The sequence below is a fragment of the Triticum urartu genome, chromosome 3 (assembly GCF_003073215.2).
Source record: "Triticum urartu cultivar G1812 chromosome 3, Tu2.1, whole genome shotgun sequence".
In the NCBI taxonomy this organism is placed as follows: Eukaryota; Viridiplantae; Streptophyta; class Magnoliopsida; order Poales; family Poaceae; genus Triticum; species Triticum urartu.
Window position 1 is genome coordinate 35,101,757 of NC_053024.1, and position 17,882 is coordinate 35,119,638.

Below are 17,882 nucleotides of genomic sequence, written 5' to 3' on the forward strand. Positions count from 1 at the left end.
TTAAGAACTAGGCTTCTCTTCTATCTCTCAGGATGACGTGTTACTAAACCGTAGTTGCCTAGGATTGTTGAGTTCAAGCCTCAGTTCAGTTCTTACTACTTCCATATGTCATAGCTGGCCTCAGAACTTTGATATGATGTTGTTGAGTGGTTATGCCACCATTTTGCAGAATGTCTCAAATATGTTTGAGCATTTACAGCCGTTATGCTGTCCGCGTCATCCCAGGTCTCTAAATAGTCTGATGCATTTGCAAATCCTTTCTTTCCATTTCTGATAACCTTTGGGCCAGATTAACCACACTAATCGGTGAGTTGAGGCACTCTGTTGCCTCGACATATAGGTTGGAGCTAGTATTATGACCCTAGGTGTCTTAGAGGATCACCTAGTAATCTAGCCATGTCTTGTGTTCTCAGTATGATGATTCTGGCCATCATTCTCGAAAGCATCCCGTGATGCCATTTAGTTAGTAGGTATTCTATTCCTGGGTTTTTGAACCCAAGATTCACCGTACTTCATGTTGTTAGTATTTGCTAGTTCCCTTAAGATATTAGTAACCTTTGCGATAGTCCTTGAGGTCCGTGGTATTTCCTTCTTCCAAATACCATGAACCATTAAGGCGGAAGTTCTTTGAACCAAAAGATCACCATTAGAGTACTCCTGAGGAGTTCTCCATTCATAATTGTGATTCTGCCAGTTCTACCTTTCTGCATGGGTTATCCAGAAGAAATGTTGAGCTTGCTCGACATACTAATCTATGGATCCACAACTCAGAAAGATATATGTTCCTTTGAGTCGTTCCTCTTTAGTTGTTTCCTGACCTTTGTCTATCAATTGATAGTCAAGAGTATGTGTGCATTCGTGTTCATCGATGCCTATTATTCTTGTGGTCCGTCAAGCCATTCTATTCCGGAATGACTAGGAGAAACAAACTCCAGTACCTCGCCACTTCTAGGATTGGGTCAACGTAGTTGTATTTCGCGGATTAAAATGCCAATCCAGCTTTTGCTCTGTTCTACCTTGGAGCATTACCATATTATGTCAAGAATGTCATGGGAATTGCACATCGTCTTATGAATTCTTGATACAGTGATACTTCTCGCCATCATTATTCATTCCTCGGTCCCGTGTTGTCGCAACCAGAATGCCGGCAAGTGAACCATGATGTGTGAAATCAATACTCCTAGCAACTAGTTGCTAGGTAGCTAATGGATAATAATTTCTTTCTTAGTGTGTTGGTTATTGAATCATCATCCTAAGATTGATCGTGCTACCTAGTCCAATTTTCCTGGTGCACTCTTCGATCAATGAGTTAGGATTGTGTCAGTCCCTCGCTCTCTTGATCATATTGTCTTTCTCTGAAAAGCGAGATTGTTCCCGAGCTTAGAAACATATCGGTGGTTCGTGATTTTTTGAATATTTCCTCGGAAGTATCACTAGGTTGCCCCCTGACTGTTATGTTGAGCTCGTGATCAAGTTGGTTTCTTGTAAACCACCCCTTCTCCAAGAATCTGTGTTGGATACCCTGAGCTAGTTGGTTAAGCTGAACAACAACTTGGAGAGTTGGAAGATGAAAGCTTGTCCGGCTCAGTTCATTCCAAGGGATATCCTTGTGTGTGTGTGTGTGTTGAAGAAAGATGATATTTTTATCGATTGTTCCTCGGGATCGGTTGTTGAATCTATCGTCTTGTCCAAACCTTGATTTGAGTGTGGGCTATCGTCAAGTCAAATAAGAACCAACGATGTTCATAATGTTGTCTTACTCGTGGGTTTCCTCGAGCATACACCGTTATATCTTTTTGGGTCTGACCAATGCTATCACCTTGTTCACATAATTATGGAATTCCATCTTCACGAAAATCTGGATGACCTGTTGTTGAGCCCATCGACAATATTTTCATCTTATCCATGATTCATGTTGAACATTAAGCTAGTGTTGGAAACTTTGAATGCATTTCTTCATGCTAGCTCATGAAGCATATGTTTGGTATAAGAAGTGACTTCCTCTAGTTCACGTGCATTTGAAGCAAGTTGCCGCCATGAATTTGGAAAAGTTTGTTTCGCTTTCTCTGGAATCATCCCAAGTCAGTCATGCATACGTGCGAAGTATTCTGTGGTCTGGAGACTTGCAACCTTCATTCTATGTGAATCCCTAGCACACCAACCCACTGATTGATTTGTTCAAGGAGAAGAAGTTTCTTCTTAAGAGTTAGACTTATGCAAGGACTTCGATATCCTCGATGATGGTTCCCACCTGAACTCGGTATTATTTTATTATAAGACTACTATGTGGTCATGCTTGTTTGGGACAGCATGTTCACATGTGTTTTTAGCAGAACCAGCTCATGTTTTGGAGCATGCTACCGTAGTCTATTTCCCGAGAATCCTGCAACGTCATCTCGTCGACTTGTGTTGCAAAATTTCGTTTTTCTCTCTAGACTTGATGAGTCTGGAATATCCTCACACCAACCAGATCTGAATCTCAGGCAGATATGATGGTTGGACCTTTTCCCAGGAATTATAATGTTGGTCTTTCTAAACCGGTAAGGTGGATGTCGTGGCCAACAGACCCAGCTGGAAGACCTATCATTGTAGTATCTTGATTGAGGAAGTTGGCCACCTCCCCATAAGGATTTCGTAGGATTTACTCCAGTAGTTATTCCTTATGGATTCTTGTGCTCCCGAAGTCCGACCTTTTACTTGATGTTCTAGATACCAAACCATATCTATAAATGGGTTACGCTACCACATCAAGGAGAACATTAGAAGCGGAGTGCTAAATGTCTCTCGGTCGAACATCCAGATTTCGTTTCCTTGGCATCGCTAAGGTGAAATCTGAGAAAGTGTTGTCCTCCTTTGTATCTGCATTAACCATCACTATTCATCATGGTAGTAGGATGTGTTGCCAGGATCCTCGGCACGGAGAACATATCCCCCCGAGGTGGCGGACGTCGTTGCTTTTACAAATCCCCCCGAGGCAACCTTCCATTGCAACCCGATTCCAGTGGGCTATGCTCGTGTCTTGGTTGATGAGGTGGTGGACCAATATTCGGGGCTAGAGCTTGACATTCCTGGAGGTGACGAGGATCACACACTGGGAGAGGCCAAACATCGTATCATCCTATGGAGAAAGGATTGCATCATCTTTGGAAGGCCACCGACACCGCGTCAGCCGACTCCTCGTCGAAGTCCGCCATCGAGTCTGCAGACTCCGGCTCCTCCAAGTCCAGCAATGCGTCAGGCCACTCCTCCTCCTCCAAGTCCGGCAAAGCGTCAGGCCACTCCTCCTCCAAGTCCGACACAGCGCCAGACCACTCCTCCTCCAAGTCCGGCACAACTTCAGGCCACTCCTCCTCCAAGTCCGACACAGCTTCAGGCCACTCCTCCTCCTCCAACTCAGCCACGTCTGTCGTCCCCGCCGCCTCAGCAATCACGGAAGAGAGCCGCCGCAGCTATGGTGCGTAGCGGTACAAGTCGAGGTAGTACGGGAGGTACAGGCGGAGGCAAGCAATTTCAATATGGTCCAAGCCTCGCGCCTCTTCCGTAGAGGCCTTATGACATGTCCGAGGAGGAAAACACAGCCATAGTGAAGGCCCATGTGGAAGCCCATTTTGCACTGAAACCGCCACCGCCGCCAAGGGAGAAAGTGCTTGAGGAAAAGATTGACCACTTTATTCGTATGGCTAGAGCACCAGCTCCCAAGCTTGTTGACACAGACTATGAGAGCCACCTCAGGATGTTAAATCGAGCACGTCTACAGAACGAGGCGAGCTCGAGCTCGAGCAAATCAGCTGGCAAAAGGAGCGGTAAAACCGTTCCCCAGCTGGGAGAACAGGCGGCGCAATCAATCCCCCGCTGTGCCAACAACACATGAGAGTACGCGCGCCCAATATTATTGTGGGCAAACCGTTAACGTTCCCGGGCTGGGCGATGTGGTAATAACCGAGGAGCATATTGAGCAGGCTGAAAGGCTCATGATCACCGTTGGACAACTCCTCGATATCGAGCCCATGTCTCCTCTTAGAGAGGAGGAAATAAAACGGAAATATGTTCGGAGCCAACCTTTGGTCGAGCCAGACGAGGTCAAGAAGCTCCCAACGAGAATGTATGAATTGCATCAATGGTACATGAACATTACTAAGATTTCTAATCGAGAGTCCCTCATGGTGATTGTCAAGAAGGATCATTACTTCCATGAGAAAGTTGTGTCCGTTGAGTATTCAGAACTATTTCTGTTATACAATCAAGACGCACTCGACAAATCTATCCTCAGTTGCTATTGTCTGTAAGTGATTTCTTTATGTAATTTAAGTCTCAAGCTAGCTGTAGTGATCATTTTGATCAATCATTACCTGTAATTATCCTCAATATATTCTTTTCTATGGTATTATGCAGGATGAAGATGTATGAAATGAAAAAAGGTGCACGCTATGGCATTGGGTTCATTGACCTAAATACCATCAATGAATACACATGGAAATTAGATACATATTATCGAGCAAGTGTAGAGGAAAGCATGCTAGAGTTCTTCAAGCGCCTCAAATACAATGACGATATACTACTTCCTTACAACTTCCTGTGAGTCACACTGTCTTGTACTACAAATTCTATTTTTGCTTACTAGCTACCTACATGTTTTTGCTTACATATATATGCCCGCTTAATTAAGACATGCAAACGTGTGTGCATGTAGTTTTCACTGGATCTTGTTAATCATTAAAGTTGATGAAGGAACTGTTGGGGAACGTTGCAGAAAACAAAATTTTCCTATGGTTTCACCAAGATCCATCTATGAGTTCATCTAGCAACGAGTATCGGATGCATCTACATACCTTTGTAGATCGCGAGCGGAAGCGTTCAAAGAACGGGGATGAGGTAGTCGAACACGACGTGATCCAAATCACCGGAGATCCTAGCACCGAACGGACGGCACCTCCGCGTTCAACACACGTACGGTCAGCGTAACGTCTCCTCCTTCTTGATCCAGCAAGAGGGAAGGAGAGGTTGAGGAAGATGGCTCCAGCAGCAGCACGACGGCGTGGTGGTGATGGAGCTGGAGTACTCCGTCAGGGCTTCGCCAAGCGCTATGGAGGAGGAGGAGGTGTTGGAGAGGGAGAAGGAGGCAACCAAAGGCATGGATGAAAAATCCCTCCTTCCCCCACTATATATAGGAGGGCCTAGGGGGGCGCCGGCCCTAGGAGATCCAATCTCCTAGGGGGGCGGCGGCCAAGGGAGGTTTCCCTCCCCCCCAAGGCACCTAGGGGTGCCTTCCACTTGTGGGACTCTTCCCCTTTGGAAACCCTAGGCGCATGGGCCCCTTGGGGCTGGTGCCCTTGGCCCATGTAGGCCAAGGTGCACCCCCTTACAACCCATGTGGCCCCCGGGGCAGGTGGACCCACCCGGTGGACCCCCGGGACCCTTCCGGTGGTCCCGGTACAATACCGGTGCCCCCGAAACTTGTCCCGATGGCCGAAACAGCACTTCCTATATATAATTCTTTACCTCCCGGACCATTCTGGAACTCCTCGTGACGTCCGGGATCTCATCCAGGATTCTGGACAACATTCGGGTTACTGCATATACATATCCCTACAACCCTAGCGTCACCGAACCTTAAGTGTGTAGACCCTACGGGTTCAGGAGACATGTAGACATGACCGAGACGACTCTCCGGTCAATAACCAACAGCGGGATCTGGATACCCATGTTGGCTCCCACATGCTCCACGATGATCTCATCGGATGAACCACGATGTCGAGGATTCAAGCAACCCCGTATGCAATTCCCTTTGTCAATCGGTATGTTACTTGCCCGAGATTCGATCGTCGGTATCCCAATACCTCGTTCAATCTCGTTACCGGCAAGTCACTTTACTCGTACCGTAATGCATGATCCTGTGACCAGACACTTGGTCACTTTGAGCTCATAATGATGATGCATTACCGAGTGGGCCCAGTGATACCTCTCCGTCATACGGAGTGACAAATCCCAGTCTTGATCCGTGTCAACCCAACAGACACTTTCAGAGATACCCGTAGTATACCTTTATAGTCACCCAGTTACGTTGTGACGTTTGGTACACCAAAGCACTCCTACGGTATCCGGGAGTTACACGATCTCATGGTCTAAGGAAAAGATACTTTGACATTGGAAAAACTCTAGCAAACGAACTATACGATCTTTAAGCTATGTTTAGGATTGGGTCTTGTCCATCACATCATTCTCCTAATGATGTGATCTCGTTATCAATGACATCCAATGTCCATAGTCAGGAAATCATGACTATCTGTTGATCAACGAGCTAGTCAACTAGAGGCTTACTAGGGACATGTTGGTGTCTGTTATTCACACATGTATTACGATTTCCGGATAACACAATTATAGCATGAATAAAGACAATTATCATGAACAAGGAAATATAATAATAATGATTTTATTATTGCCTCTAGGGCATATTTCCAACAGTCTCCCACTTGCACTAGAGTCAATAATCTAGTTACATTGTGATGAATCGAACACCCATGGAATTCTGGTGTTGATCATGTTTTGCTCTAGGGAGAGGTTTAGTCAACGGATCTGCTACATTCAGGTCCGTGTGCACTTTACAAATATATATGTCTCCATCTTGAACATTTTCACAAATGGAGTTGAAGCGACGCTTGATGTGCCTTGTCTTCTTGTGAAACCTGGGCTCCTTGGCAAGAGCAATAGCTCCAGTGTTGTCACAGAAGAGCTTGATCGGCCCCGACGCATTGGGTATGACTCCTAGGTCGGTGATGAACTCCTTCACCCAAATTGCTTCATGTGCTGCCTCCGAGGCTGCCATGTACTCCGCTTCACATGTAGATCCCGCCACGACGCTCTGCTTGCAACTGCACCAGCTTACTGCCCCACCATTCAAAATATACACGTATCCGGTCTGTGACTTAGAGTCATCCAGATCTGTGTTGAAGCTAGCGTCGACGTAACCCTTTACGACGAGCTCTTCGTCACCTCCATAAACGAGAAACATTTCCTTAGTCCTTTTCAGGTACTTCAGGATATTCTTGACCGCTGTCCAGTGTTCCTTGCCGGGATTACTTTGGTACCTTCCTACCAAACTTACGGCAAGGTTTACATCAGGTCTGGTACATAGCATGGCATACATAATAGAACCTATGGCTGAGGCATAGGGGATGACACTCATCTCTTCTATATCTTCTGCCGTGGTCGGACATTGAGCTGAGCTCAATTTCATACCTTGTAACACGGGCAAGAACCCCTTCTTAGATTGATCCATATTGAACTTATTCAATATCTTATCAAGGTATGTGCTTTGTGAAAGACCTATGAGGCGTCTTGATCTATCTCTATAGATCTTGATGCCTAATATATAAGCAGCTTCACCAAGGTCCTTCATTGAAAAAATCTTATTCAAGTAGGCCTTGATGTTGTCCAAGAGTTCTATATCATTTCCCATCAAAACTATGTCATCTACATATAATATGAGAACTGCTACAGAGCTCCCACTCACTTTCTTGTAAACGCAGGCTTCTCCATAAGTCTGCGTAAACCCAAACACTTTGATCATCTCATCAAAGAGAATGTTCCAACTCCGAGATGCTTGCACCAGCCCATAAATCGAGCGTTGGAGCTTGCACACCTTGTCAGCATTCTTAGGATCGACAAAACCTTCCGGCTGCATCATATACAATTCTTCCTTAAGGAAACCATTAAGGAATGCCGTTTTGACGTCCATTTGCCATATCTCATAATCGTAGAATGCGGCAATTGCTAACATGATTCGGACGGACTTTGGCTTTGCTACCGGTGAGAAAGTCTCATCGTAGTCAACCCCTTGAACTTGTCGATAACCCTTAGCGACAAGCCAAGCTTTATAGATGGTCACATTACCATCCGCGTCTGTCTTCTTCTTAAAGATCCATTTATTTTCTATGGCTCGCCGTTCAACGAGCAAGTCAGTCAAAGTCCATACTTCGTTTTCATACATGGATCCTATCTCGGATTTCATGGCTTCTAGCCATTTGTCGGAATCCGGGCCCGCCATCGCTTCTTCATAGTTGGAAGGTTCACCGTTGTCTAAGAACATGATTTCCAAGACAGGGTTGCCGTACCACTCTGGTGCGGAACGTGTCCTTGTGGACCTTCGAATTTCAGTACGAGCTTGATTAGAAGTATCTTGATCATTATCATTAACTTCCTCTCTAGTCGGTGCAGGCACCTCAGGAACATTTTCTTGAGTTGCGCCATTTTCCGGTTCAAGAGGTAATACTTCATCAAGTTCTACTTTCCTCCCACTTACTTCTTTCGAGAGAAACTCCTTCTCTAGAAAGGATCCATTCTTGGCAACAAAGATCTTGCCTTCGGATCTGAGGTAGAAGGTATACCCAACAGTTTCTTTAGGGTATCCTATGAAGACGCATTTTTCCGACTTGGGTTCGAGCTTTTCAGGTTGAAGTTTCTTGACATAAGCATCGCATCCCCAAACTTTTAGAAACGACAACTTAGGTTTCTTACCAAACCACAATTCAAACGGTGTCGTCTCAACGGATTTCGATGGAGCCCTATTTAAAGTGAATGCGGCAGTCTCTAAAGCATAGCCCCAAAAAGATAGCGGTAAATCGGTAAGAGACATCATAGATCGCACCATATCTAATAGAGTGCGATTACGACGTTCGGACACACCATTACGCTGAGGTGTTCCAGGCGGCGTGAGTTGTGAAACTATTCAACATTTTCTTAAGTGTGTGCCAAATTCGTGACTCAAGTATTCTCCTCCACGATCTGATCGTAGAAACTTGATTTTCCTGTCACGTTGATTCTCAACTTCACTCTGAAATTCCTTGAACTTTTCAAAGGTTTCAGACTTGTGTTTCATTAAGTATACATACCCATATCTACTCAAGTCATCAGTGAGGGTGAGAACATAACGATAGCCACCGCGAGCCTCAACACTCATTGGACCGCACACATCAGTATGTATGATTTCCAATAGGTTGGTTGCTCGCTCCATTGTTCCTGAGAACGGAGTCTTGGTCATTTTACCCATGAGGCATGGTTCGCACGTGTCAAATGATTCATAATCAAGAGACTCTAAAAGTCCATCTGCATGGAGCTTCTTCATGCGTTTGACACCTATGTGACCAAGGCAGCAGTGCCACAAGTATGTGGGACTATCATTATCAACCTTACATCTTTTGGTACTCACACTATGAATATGTGTATCATTACGCTCGAGATTCATTAAGAATAAACCATTCACCATAGGAGCATGACCATAAAGTATATCTCTCATATAAATGGAACAACCATTATTCTCGGATTTAAATGAGTAGCCATCTCGAATTAAACGAGATCCCGATACAATGTTCATGCTCAAAGCTGGCACTAAATAACAATTATTGAGGTTTAAAACTAATCCCGTAGGTAAATGTAGAGGCAGCGTGCCGACGGTGATCACATCGACCTTGGAACCATTCCCGACGCGCATCGTCACCTCGTCCTTCGCCAGTCTCCGCTTATTCCGCAGCTCCTGCTTTGAGTTACAAATGTGAGCAACTGCACCGGTATCAAATACCCAAGAGCTTCTACGAGTACTAGTAAGGTACACATCAATTACATGTATATCACATATACCTTTTGTTTTGCCGGCCTTCTTGTCCCCTAAGTATTTGGGGCAGTTCCGCTTCCAGTGACCACTTCCCTTGCAATAAAAGCACTCAGTCTCGGGCTTGGGTCCATTCTTTGGCTTCTTCCCGGCAGCTTTCTCGCCAGGCGCGGCAACTTCCTTGTCGTCCTTCTTGGAGTTCTTTTTACCCTTGCCCTTCTTGAACTTAGTGGTTTTATTTACCATCAACACTTGATGTTCCTTCTTGACTTCTACCTCTGCTGATTTCAGCATTGCAAATACCTCAGGAATGGTCTTTTGCATCCCCTGCATATTGAAGTTCATCACAAAGCTCTTGTAGCTTGGTGGAAGCGACTGGAGGATTCTGTCAATGACCGCGTCATCCGGGAGATTAACTCCCAGCTGAGTCAAGCGGTTATGTAACCCAGACATAGTGAGTATATGCTCACTGACAGAACTATTTTCCTCCATCTTACAGCTGAAGAACTTGTCGGAGACCTCATATCTCTCGATTCGGGCATGAGCTTGAAAAACTATTTTCAGCTCTTCGAACATCTCATATGCTCCATGTCTCTCAAAACGCTTTTGGAGCCCCGGCTCTAAGCTGTAAAGCATGCCGCACTGAACGAGGGAGTAGTCATCAGCACGTGTCTGCCAAGCGTTCATAACGTCTTGGTTCTGTGGGACGGGTGGATCACCTAGCGGTGCTTGTAGGACATAATCTTTCTTGGCAGCTATGAGGATGATCCTCAGGTTCCGGACCCAGTCCGTATAGTTGCTGCCATCGTCTTTCAGCTTGGTTTTCTCTAGGAACGCGTTGAAGTTGAGGACAACGTTGGCCATTTGATCTATAAGACATATTGTAAAGATTTTAGACTAAGTTCATGATAATTAAGTTCATCTAATCAAATTATTCAATGAACTCCCACTTAGATAGACATCCCTCTTCTAGTCATCTAAGTATAACATGATCCGAGTCAACTAGGCCATGTCCGATCATCACGTGAGACGGACTAGTCAACATCGGTGAACATCTTCATGTTGATCGTATCTTCTATACGACTCATTCTTGACCTTTCGGTCTTCTGTGTTCCGAGGCCATGTCTATACACATGCTAGGCTCGTCAAGTCAACCTAAGTGTTTGCATGTGTAAATCTGTCTTACACCCGTTGTATGTGAACGTTAGAATCTATCACACCCGATCATCACGTGGTGCTTCGAAACAACGAACTGTCGCAACGGTGCACAGTTAGGGGGAACACTTTCTTGAAATTATTATGAGGGATCATCTTATTTACTACCGTCGTTCTAAGTAAACAAGATGCCAAACATGATAAACATCACATGCAATCAAATAATAATAGTGACATGATATGGCCAATATCACATAGCTCCTTTGATCTCCATCTTGGGGCTCCATGATCATCTTGTCACCGGCATGACACCATGATCTCCATCATCATGATCTCCATCATTGTGTCTCCATGAAGTTGCTCGCCAACTATTACTTCTACTACTATGACTAACGCGTTTAGCAATAAAGTAAAGTAATTTACATGGCGTTTCTCAATGACACGCAGGTCATACAAAATAAAGACAACTCCTATGGCTCCTGGCGGTTGTCATACTCATCGACATGCAAGTCGTGATTCCTATTACAATAGCATGAACATCTCATACATCACATATATATCATTCATCATTCATCACAACTTTGGCCATATCATATCACAAAGCACTTGCTGCAAAAACAAGTTAGACGTCCTCTAATTGTTGTTGCAAGTTTTACGTGGCTGAAGTGGGGTTCTAGCAAGAACGTTTTCTTACCTACGTGAAAGCCACAATGTGATTTGTCAACTTCTATTTACCCTTCATAAGGACCCTTTTCATCGAATCCGCTTCAACTAAAGTAGGAGAGACAGACACCCGCCAGCCACCTTATGCAACTAGTGCATGTTAGTCGGTGGAACCGGTCTCACGTAAGCGTACATGTAAGGTTGGTCCGGGCCGCTTCATCCCACAATACCGTTGAAGCAAGATAATACTAGTAACGGCAAGAAAGTTGACAACATCTACGCCCACAACAAATTGTGTTCTACTCGCGCAAGAAGAACTACGCATAGACCTAGCTCATGATGCCACTGTTAGGGAACGTTGCAGAAAACAAAATTTTCCTACGGTTTCACCAAGATCCATCTATGAGTTCATCCAGCAAAGAGTGATCGGATGCATCTACATACCTTTGTAGATCGCGAGCGGAAGCGTTCAAAGAACGGGGATGAGGTAGTCAAACACGACGTGATCCAAATCACCAGAGATCCTAGCACCGAACGGACGGCACCTCCGCGTTCAACACACGTACGGTCAGCGTAACGTCTCCTCCTTCTTGATCCAGCAAGAGGGAAGGAGAGGTTGAGGAAGATGGCTCCAGCAGCAGCACGACGGCGTGGTGGTGATGGAGCTGCAGTACTCCGTCAGGGCTTCACCAAGCGCTATGGAGGAGGAGGAGGTGTTGGAGAGGGAGAAGGAGGCAACCAAAGGCATGGATGAAAAAGCCCTCCTTCCCCCACTATATATAGGAGGGCCTAGGGGGGGGGCTCCGGCCCTAGGAGATCCAATCTCCTAGGGGGGCGGCGGCCAAGGGAGGTTTCCCTCCCCCCCAAGGCACCTAGGGGTGCCTTCCACTTGTGGGACTCTTCCCCTTTGGAAACCCTAGGCGCATGGGCCCCTTGGGGCTGGTGCCCTTGGCCCATGTAGGCCAAGGTGCACCCCCTTACAGCCCATGTGGCCCCCGGGGCAGGTGGACCCACCCGGTGGACCCCCGGGACCCTTCCGGTGGTCCCGGTACAATACCGGTGCCCCCGAAACTTGTCCCGATGGCCGAAACAGCACTTCCTATATATAATTCTTTACCTCCGAACCATTCCGGAACTCCTCGTGACGTCCGGGATCTCATCCGGGACTCCGAACAACATTCGGGTTACTGCATATACATATCCCTACAACCCTAGCGTCACCGAACCTTAAGTGTGTAGACCCTACGGGTTCGGGAGATATGTAGACATGACCGAGACAACTCTCCGGTCAATAACCAACAGCGGGATCTGGATACCAATGTTGGATCCCACATACTCCACGATGATCTCATCGGATGAACCACGATGTCGAGGATTCAAGCAACCCCGTATACAATTCCCTTTGTCAATCGGTATGTTACTTGCCCGAGATTCGATCGTCGGTATCCCAATACCTCGTTCAATCTCGTTACCGGCAAGTCACTTTACTCGTACCGTAATGCATGATCCCGTGACCAGACACTTGGTCACTTTGAGCTCATTATGATGATGCATTACCGAGTGGGCCCAGTGATACCTCTCCGTCATACGGAGTGACAAATCCCAGTCTTGATCCGTCTCAACCCAACAGACACTTTCGGAGATACCCGTAGTCTACCTTTATAGTCACCCAGTTACGTTGTGACGTTTGGTATACCCAAAGCACTCCTACGGTATCTGGGAGTTACACGATCTCATGGTCTAAGGAAAAGATACTTTGACATTGGAAAAACTCTAGCAAACGAACTATACGATCTTTAAGCTATGTTTAGGATTGGGTCTTGTCCATCACATCATTCTCCTAATGATGTGATCTTGTTATCAATGACATCCAATGTCCATAGTCAGGAAATCATGACTATCTGTTGATCAACGAGCTAGTCAACTAGAGGCTTACTAGGGACATGTTGGTGTCTGTTATTCACACATGTATTACGATTTCCGGATAACACAATTATAGCATGAATAAAGACAATTATCATGAACAAGGAAATATAATAATAATGCTTTTATTATTGCCTCTAGGGCATATTTCCAACAGGAACAGTTGAAGTACTGGACTCACTACTTAAGAAACAAAGTGACTACACCATCGTGAAGGGGATAGTAAACAGGTAATTTCAATCATTATTAACTATATCTCGGCCTATTTAATTAGTTCGTCATTTCCTGGTAAAAACTATTTAATAACTCCTTTATTCATTTTCTTTGTCGGCGGGCAGGGCTTGGGCAAAGTTCATCAACGTCACTCCAGGCCAATGGAAACAAAACCTGAAATGGTATCGACCCAAGGTAAGTAATTAAGTAGTACTAGCTAGCTAGCTACCATCTCTTTAATTATCATGCTTGATTAATTGTTATCTGATCAAATTCCATTCTCGTAAAGGCCCTGAACCAGGCGCTGGGGAATAATCTGTGTGGATACTACGTTTACGAGAACATTCGCATGATGGCGTCCGAAAGGAGCAGATCTCAAAGACAGGACTAGGTACGTTTGTCAGAACACTATTCACAATTTTTACACCATTATCAATATCTAGTCACACAACTAATACACATGCATATTGATATCCTTCTTAACAGTTCAGAGAGGTGCGGGACAAGCTCCTACCAACGGAGCGCATAAAAGCAATTAGAGAGGAAATAGCGGGATTTTTGCTCGACCAGGTCATAGATACGAACGGAGAATACTATTACCCGCTACCGTCCCCATGAACCACTTTCAATTGTCATCGTGCTCCGAAGGCACCAATTAGGCTAATTCCACTGGCTCCGAAGGCACCAATTAGGAGAAATTGTATATAGCTAGCTAATTGTATATATATATACATGTGTGTATGTGTGAATTAATGGTGGTTGTGAGACATTCGATGATATATATATATATATATGATCGGTTCTACTCGAAATTCTATTTAAATATATGCATAACGTGTACAATATGTCGTATCGTAAAATACCAGGAAACGAAAAAGAATTAAATGGAAAACACAAAATTAAATGAAAAATAAATCATAAACCCAAAACCCCCCAACCTTTTAATACCGGTTGGTGTCACCAACCGGTACTAAAGGGCTCCCTGCCCCGGAGCTGGCTCATGGCACGTGGTTGCCCTTTAGCACTGGTTCATGCGGAACCGGTACTAAAGGGGGGGGCCTTTAGTCCCCACACTTTAGTGCCGGTTACCGAACCGGTGCTATAGCCCGGTTCTGCACTAGTGCAAATGAGCAATTCTTTTTGTGCACTCTTCGTGAAGATAAGACAGGCCCTTAGCTACGCGAGTTATAATCTTGCACCGCGTGCTCCAATCTAAAAAAGGGGCATCATTGTCATGTCGACAGTAGATCCATTTGTCCAAGGATCCTTTGGGCATGTAGTCATATACCTAGAGCCTATGGGATTTCTCTGCACAGAAACCAATCAATCTCACCAGATGAATATGGTGAATGCTGCCAATGGTCTGAACCTCTGCCGAAAATTAACTTTTGCCCTGACCAGTTTGATCCAAATGTTTTACTACAATCCTTTGACACCAAATTGTCCCTTGAAAATAGACCCAAATCCTCCTTCCCCGAGTTTGTCTGCGAATTGCTCGGTTGCTGCTTTTAGCTGTTGAAATGTGAACCTCATTGGTGTTCCTTGTAGCTCCCCAAACTCTTCCTCTTCTTCCATCTCATTCTGTCGTTGTGTTCTTCGTTTACATATAAAGAAGATGCTGAGGAACATGATGGTGAACAAAATGAAGCCGCCTACAGGAGCTAGAATTGCAACAACTATTCTTACGGAGGCAGATTTCAGTTTCATGCTTGCTGGCCCGATAGCTGCAGGCAGAGTACCTGGGGTCGGGGGTGTTACATCCGTTAGACTTAATCTTGATTCCTTGTATCTGCATGTTTGAGTTTTGCATATAGTTTAGTCTAGGAGTAGAGAGTCCTGCTAAGTTTCAGCGAAGGTGTGACGGGGAGGCGAGATGCCGCGCTGCCGTGCGATACGGTGAGTATGGCGAGATATCGAGGCGGTGTGAAGCCGTAGCGCTGCGTGAAGCGGCAAGTCGCGCAAGGGGCTGGTGCGTGACAGGTTGAGCTGGGTGATCCGGTATGCTCTTGTCCGGTTGTTAGATGCATGCGTACGGATGCTAGCCATGTGACTTGGTTCGTTTGTTAGCCTGCATGACTGGCTAGGTAGCAGATGGAAGCCTGGCGGAAGTGCTGGACTTACGTGCATGTAGATATATATTTGTTAGTTGCATGCATGAGCCGTTAGCTACACAGCTGCGTCTTGTTGACCTTGGAGAGATTCCAGGAGATGTAGTGCGTGGAGTTTGTTGGGTTAGTGGCGTATTAGATGGATTAGTGGGTTAGTGGCCAGAGAGTGCCGGCTAGTTTTTTTTTTGCAATCAATTCAGAGAGCTTTATTCAAACAAGAGCATTCCTTGGACAGTCAACCATAAGGCTTGTCACAAGGAAGTTGGGAGTCTCATCAAGTCAGCTTTCCGTTACATGCAATGTGCAAGCACGCTTAGCACATAGATGAGCCGGAACATTTGCTGACCGATTTACATGTTGAACAACAAAAAGAGAAAAATCACGAGCTAGCTCTCCAATCTGAACTAAGATAGGTGCCACAATAGATCTCGAATTGTGGCGAGAATTCCAGAGATCAACCATCTCCATGCAGTCTATTTCCATTATCACATGTGTGAAGCCTCGAAGTCTTGCAAACAACACCCCGTCACGAAGTGCATAAGCTTCAGCCAAGAGGGGATCGGTGATTCCCATGTATGGTTTACACCAAGCTCCTAACATCTTGGTTGCCGAACGAGCCACACCACCTGCACCTCCAGTGCTTGTGTCGAAGTCAATGGCGCCATCTGTGGTGATAGAAATGTGATCAAACTCAGGTGGCCGCCACCCATGCCCCGCCATGGTCATAGTAAGATTCCGAGGAAGATCTAGAATGGCGAGAGCCTCTCTCGTCAGACGCATTGATGTTGCCGGATCTGTTCCTTCCTCATTGTGTTTGATTTTGTTGCGGGAGTGCCAAATGGCCCACATGATCGTAATGATCAGTGGCCTGTCCTTCTCTGAGAAACGATCATGACATAATATATCCCTCGCCCAAGAGTCTGGATGGAGCTGAGGTAGATGTAGATCAAACCATGACCGAGCCTCGTGCCAGAACCTCTTCGCATGTGAACAGTACATCAAATCATGTTGGAGGTCTTCATCTCTAGCTAAGCAGATATTGCATCTGCTATTCTCACTTATATGTCGCCTCTTGAGTGTGTGCTCATCTGGAAGAATGTCGCGGATAACTCTCCACCAGAACACCCTCACCTTCGGGACAACATTGAGCTTCCAAAGTGCAGACCACAACTGTTGATCATCCCATGAAGTACTGGTATCCGTCCATTCCTCTAGAGCTAAACGCTCTTTCTGAGTCATAAGAGCACGGTACGCCGTCATGACAGTATAGTTGCCTGACTTATCGAGCGCCCAAGCGAGAAAATCTTCACCACCGCCTTGCCTCAATGGAATATTAAGAATGGCCTAGGCATCTGGCGCAATGAAATTGTCTCGGACCACCTCCTGTCGCCATGACCAGTTATCACTATCTATCATATCAGAGACCTTGTCGAGTGTGGTAGGCGATGGTTGCAGCAGTGGCATCATGGAGATGGTTCCCGGAATCCATCTGTCAGTCCATATAGAAGTGGATGTGCCATCTCCAATTCTTTTGATCAAACCGGCTTGGAGAGCTTCCTTGCCCGCCATAATTGCCCGCCATGTCTTGGAAGCTGACTTGGGCAGCGTAGCATCCATGAAATCAACTTCCGGGAAATACCGTCCTTTTAGCACCCTTGAGCACAATGTATCCGACTGTGTGAGCAGCCTCCACCCTTGTTTGCCCAACATAGCTAGATTAAACTGGTGCATGTCCCTGAAGCCCATGCCCCCTTTGCACTTTGGCGTCGTCAATTGTTCCCATGAGACCCAATGCATTGCCTTCCTGTCAAGAGAGCTGCTCCAAAAAAAATTGCCATTGGGGAGGTAACACTCTTGCATACCTTCTTGGTTAGAAGAAAAGTGCTCATACTAAACGTTGGTATGGATTGCACCACTGATTTCATCAATGTTTCTCTGCCTGCACATGCCAATAAACGTTCAGACCACCCTTTCATCTTCCCTCGAGCCCTGTCACCAATGTGGTCGAAAGTTTCACTTGGGATGCGCCCCACAGCAGTAGGAAGACACAGGTACCGTTCGCTAAAGGCCTCAACTTGAATGTCCAGCATCGCCTTGATTGTTTGCCGCACCGAATCAGGGGTGTTTGTACTGAAGTAAATTGTGCTTTTATCTCTATTAACCCTCTGTCCGGAGGCATTGCCATAAATCTCCAAAATCGTATTCAATCTGTCCAC

General features: G+C 45.7%; 1 pseudogene; it reads right to left on the reverse strand.

The window, feature by feature from the left end:
• Window positions 1–16,926, reverse strand: part of LOC125546569 — a 38,629-nt pseudogene extending 21,703 nt beyond the window's left edge.
• Between the last annotated feature and the right edge of the window lie 956 nt (window positions 16,927–17,882).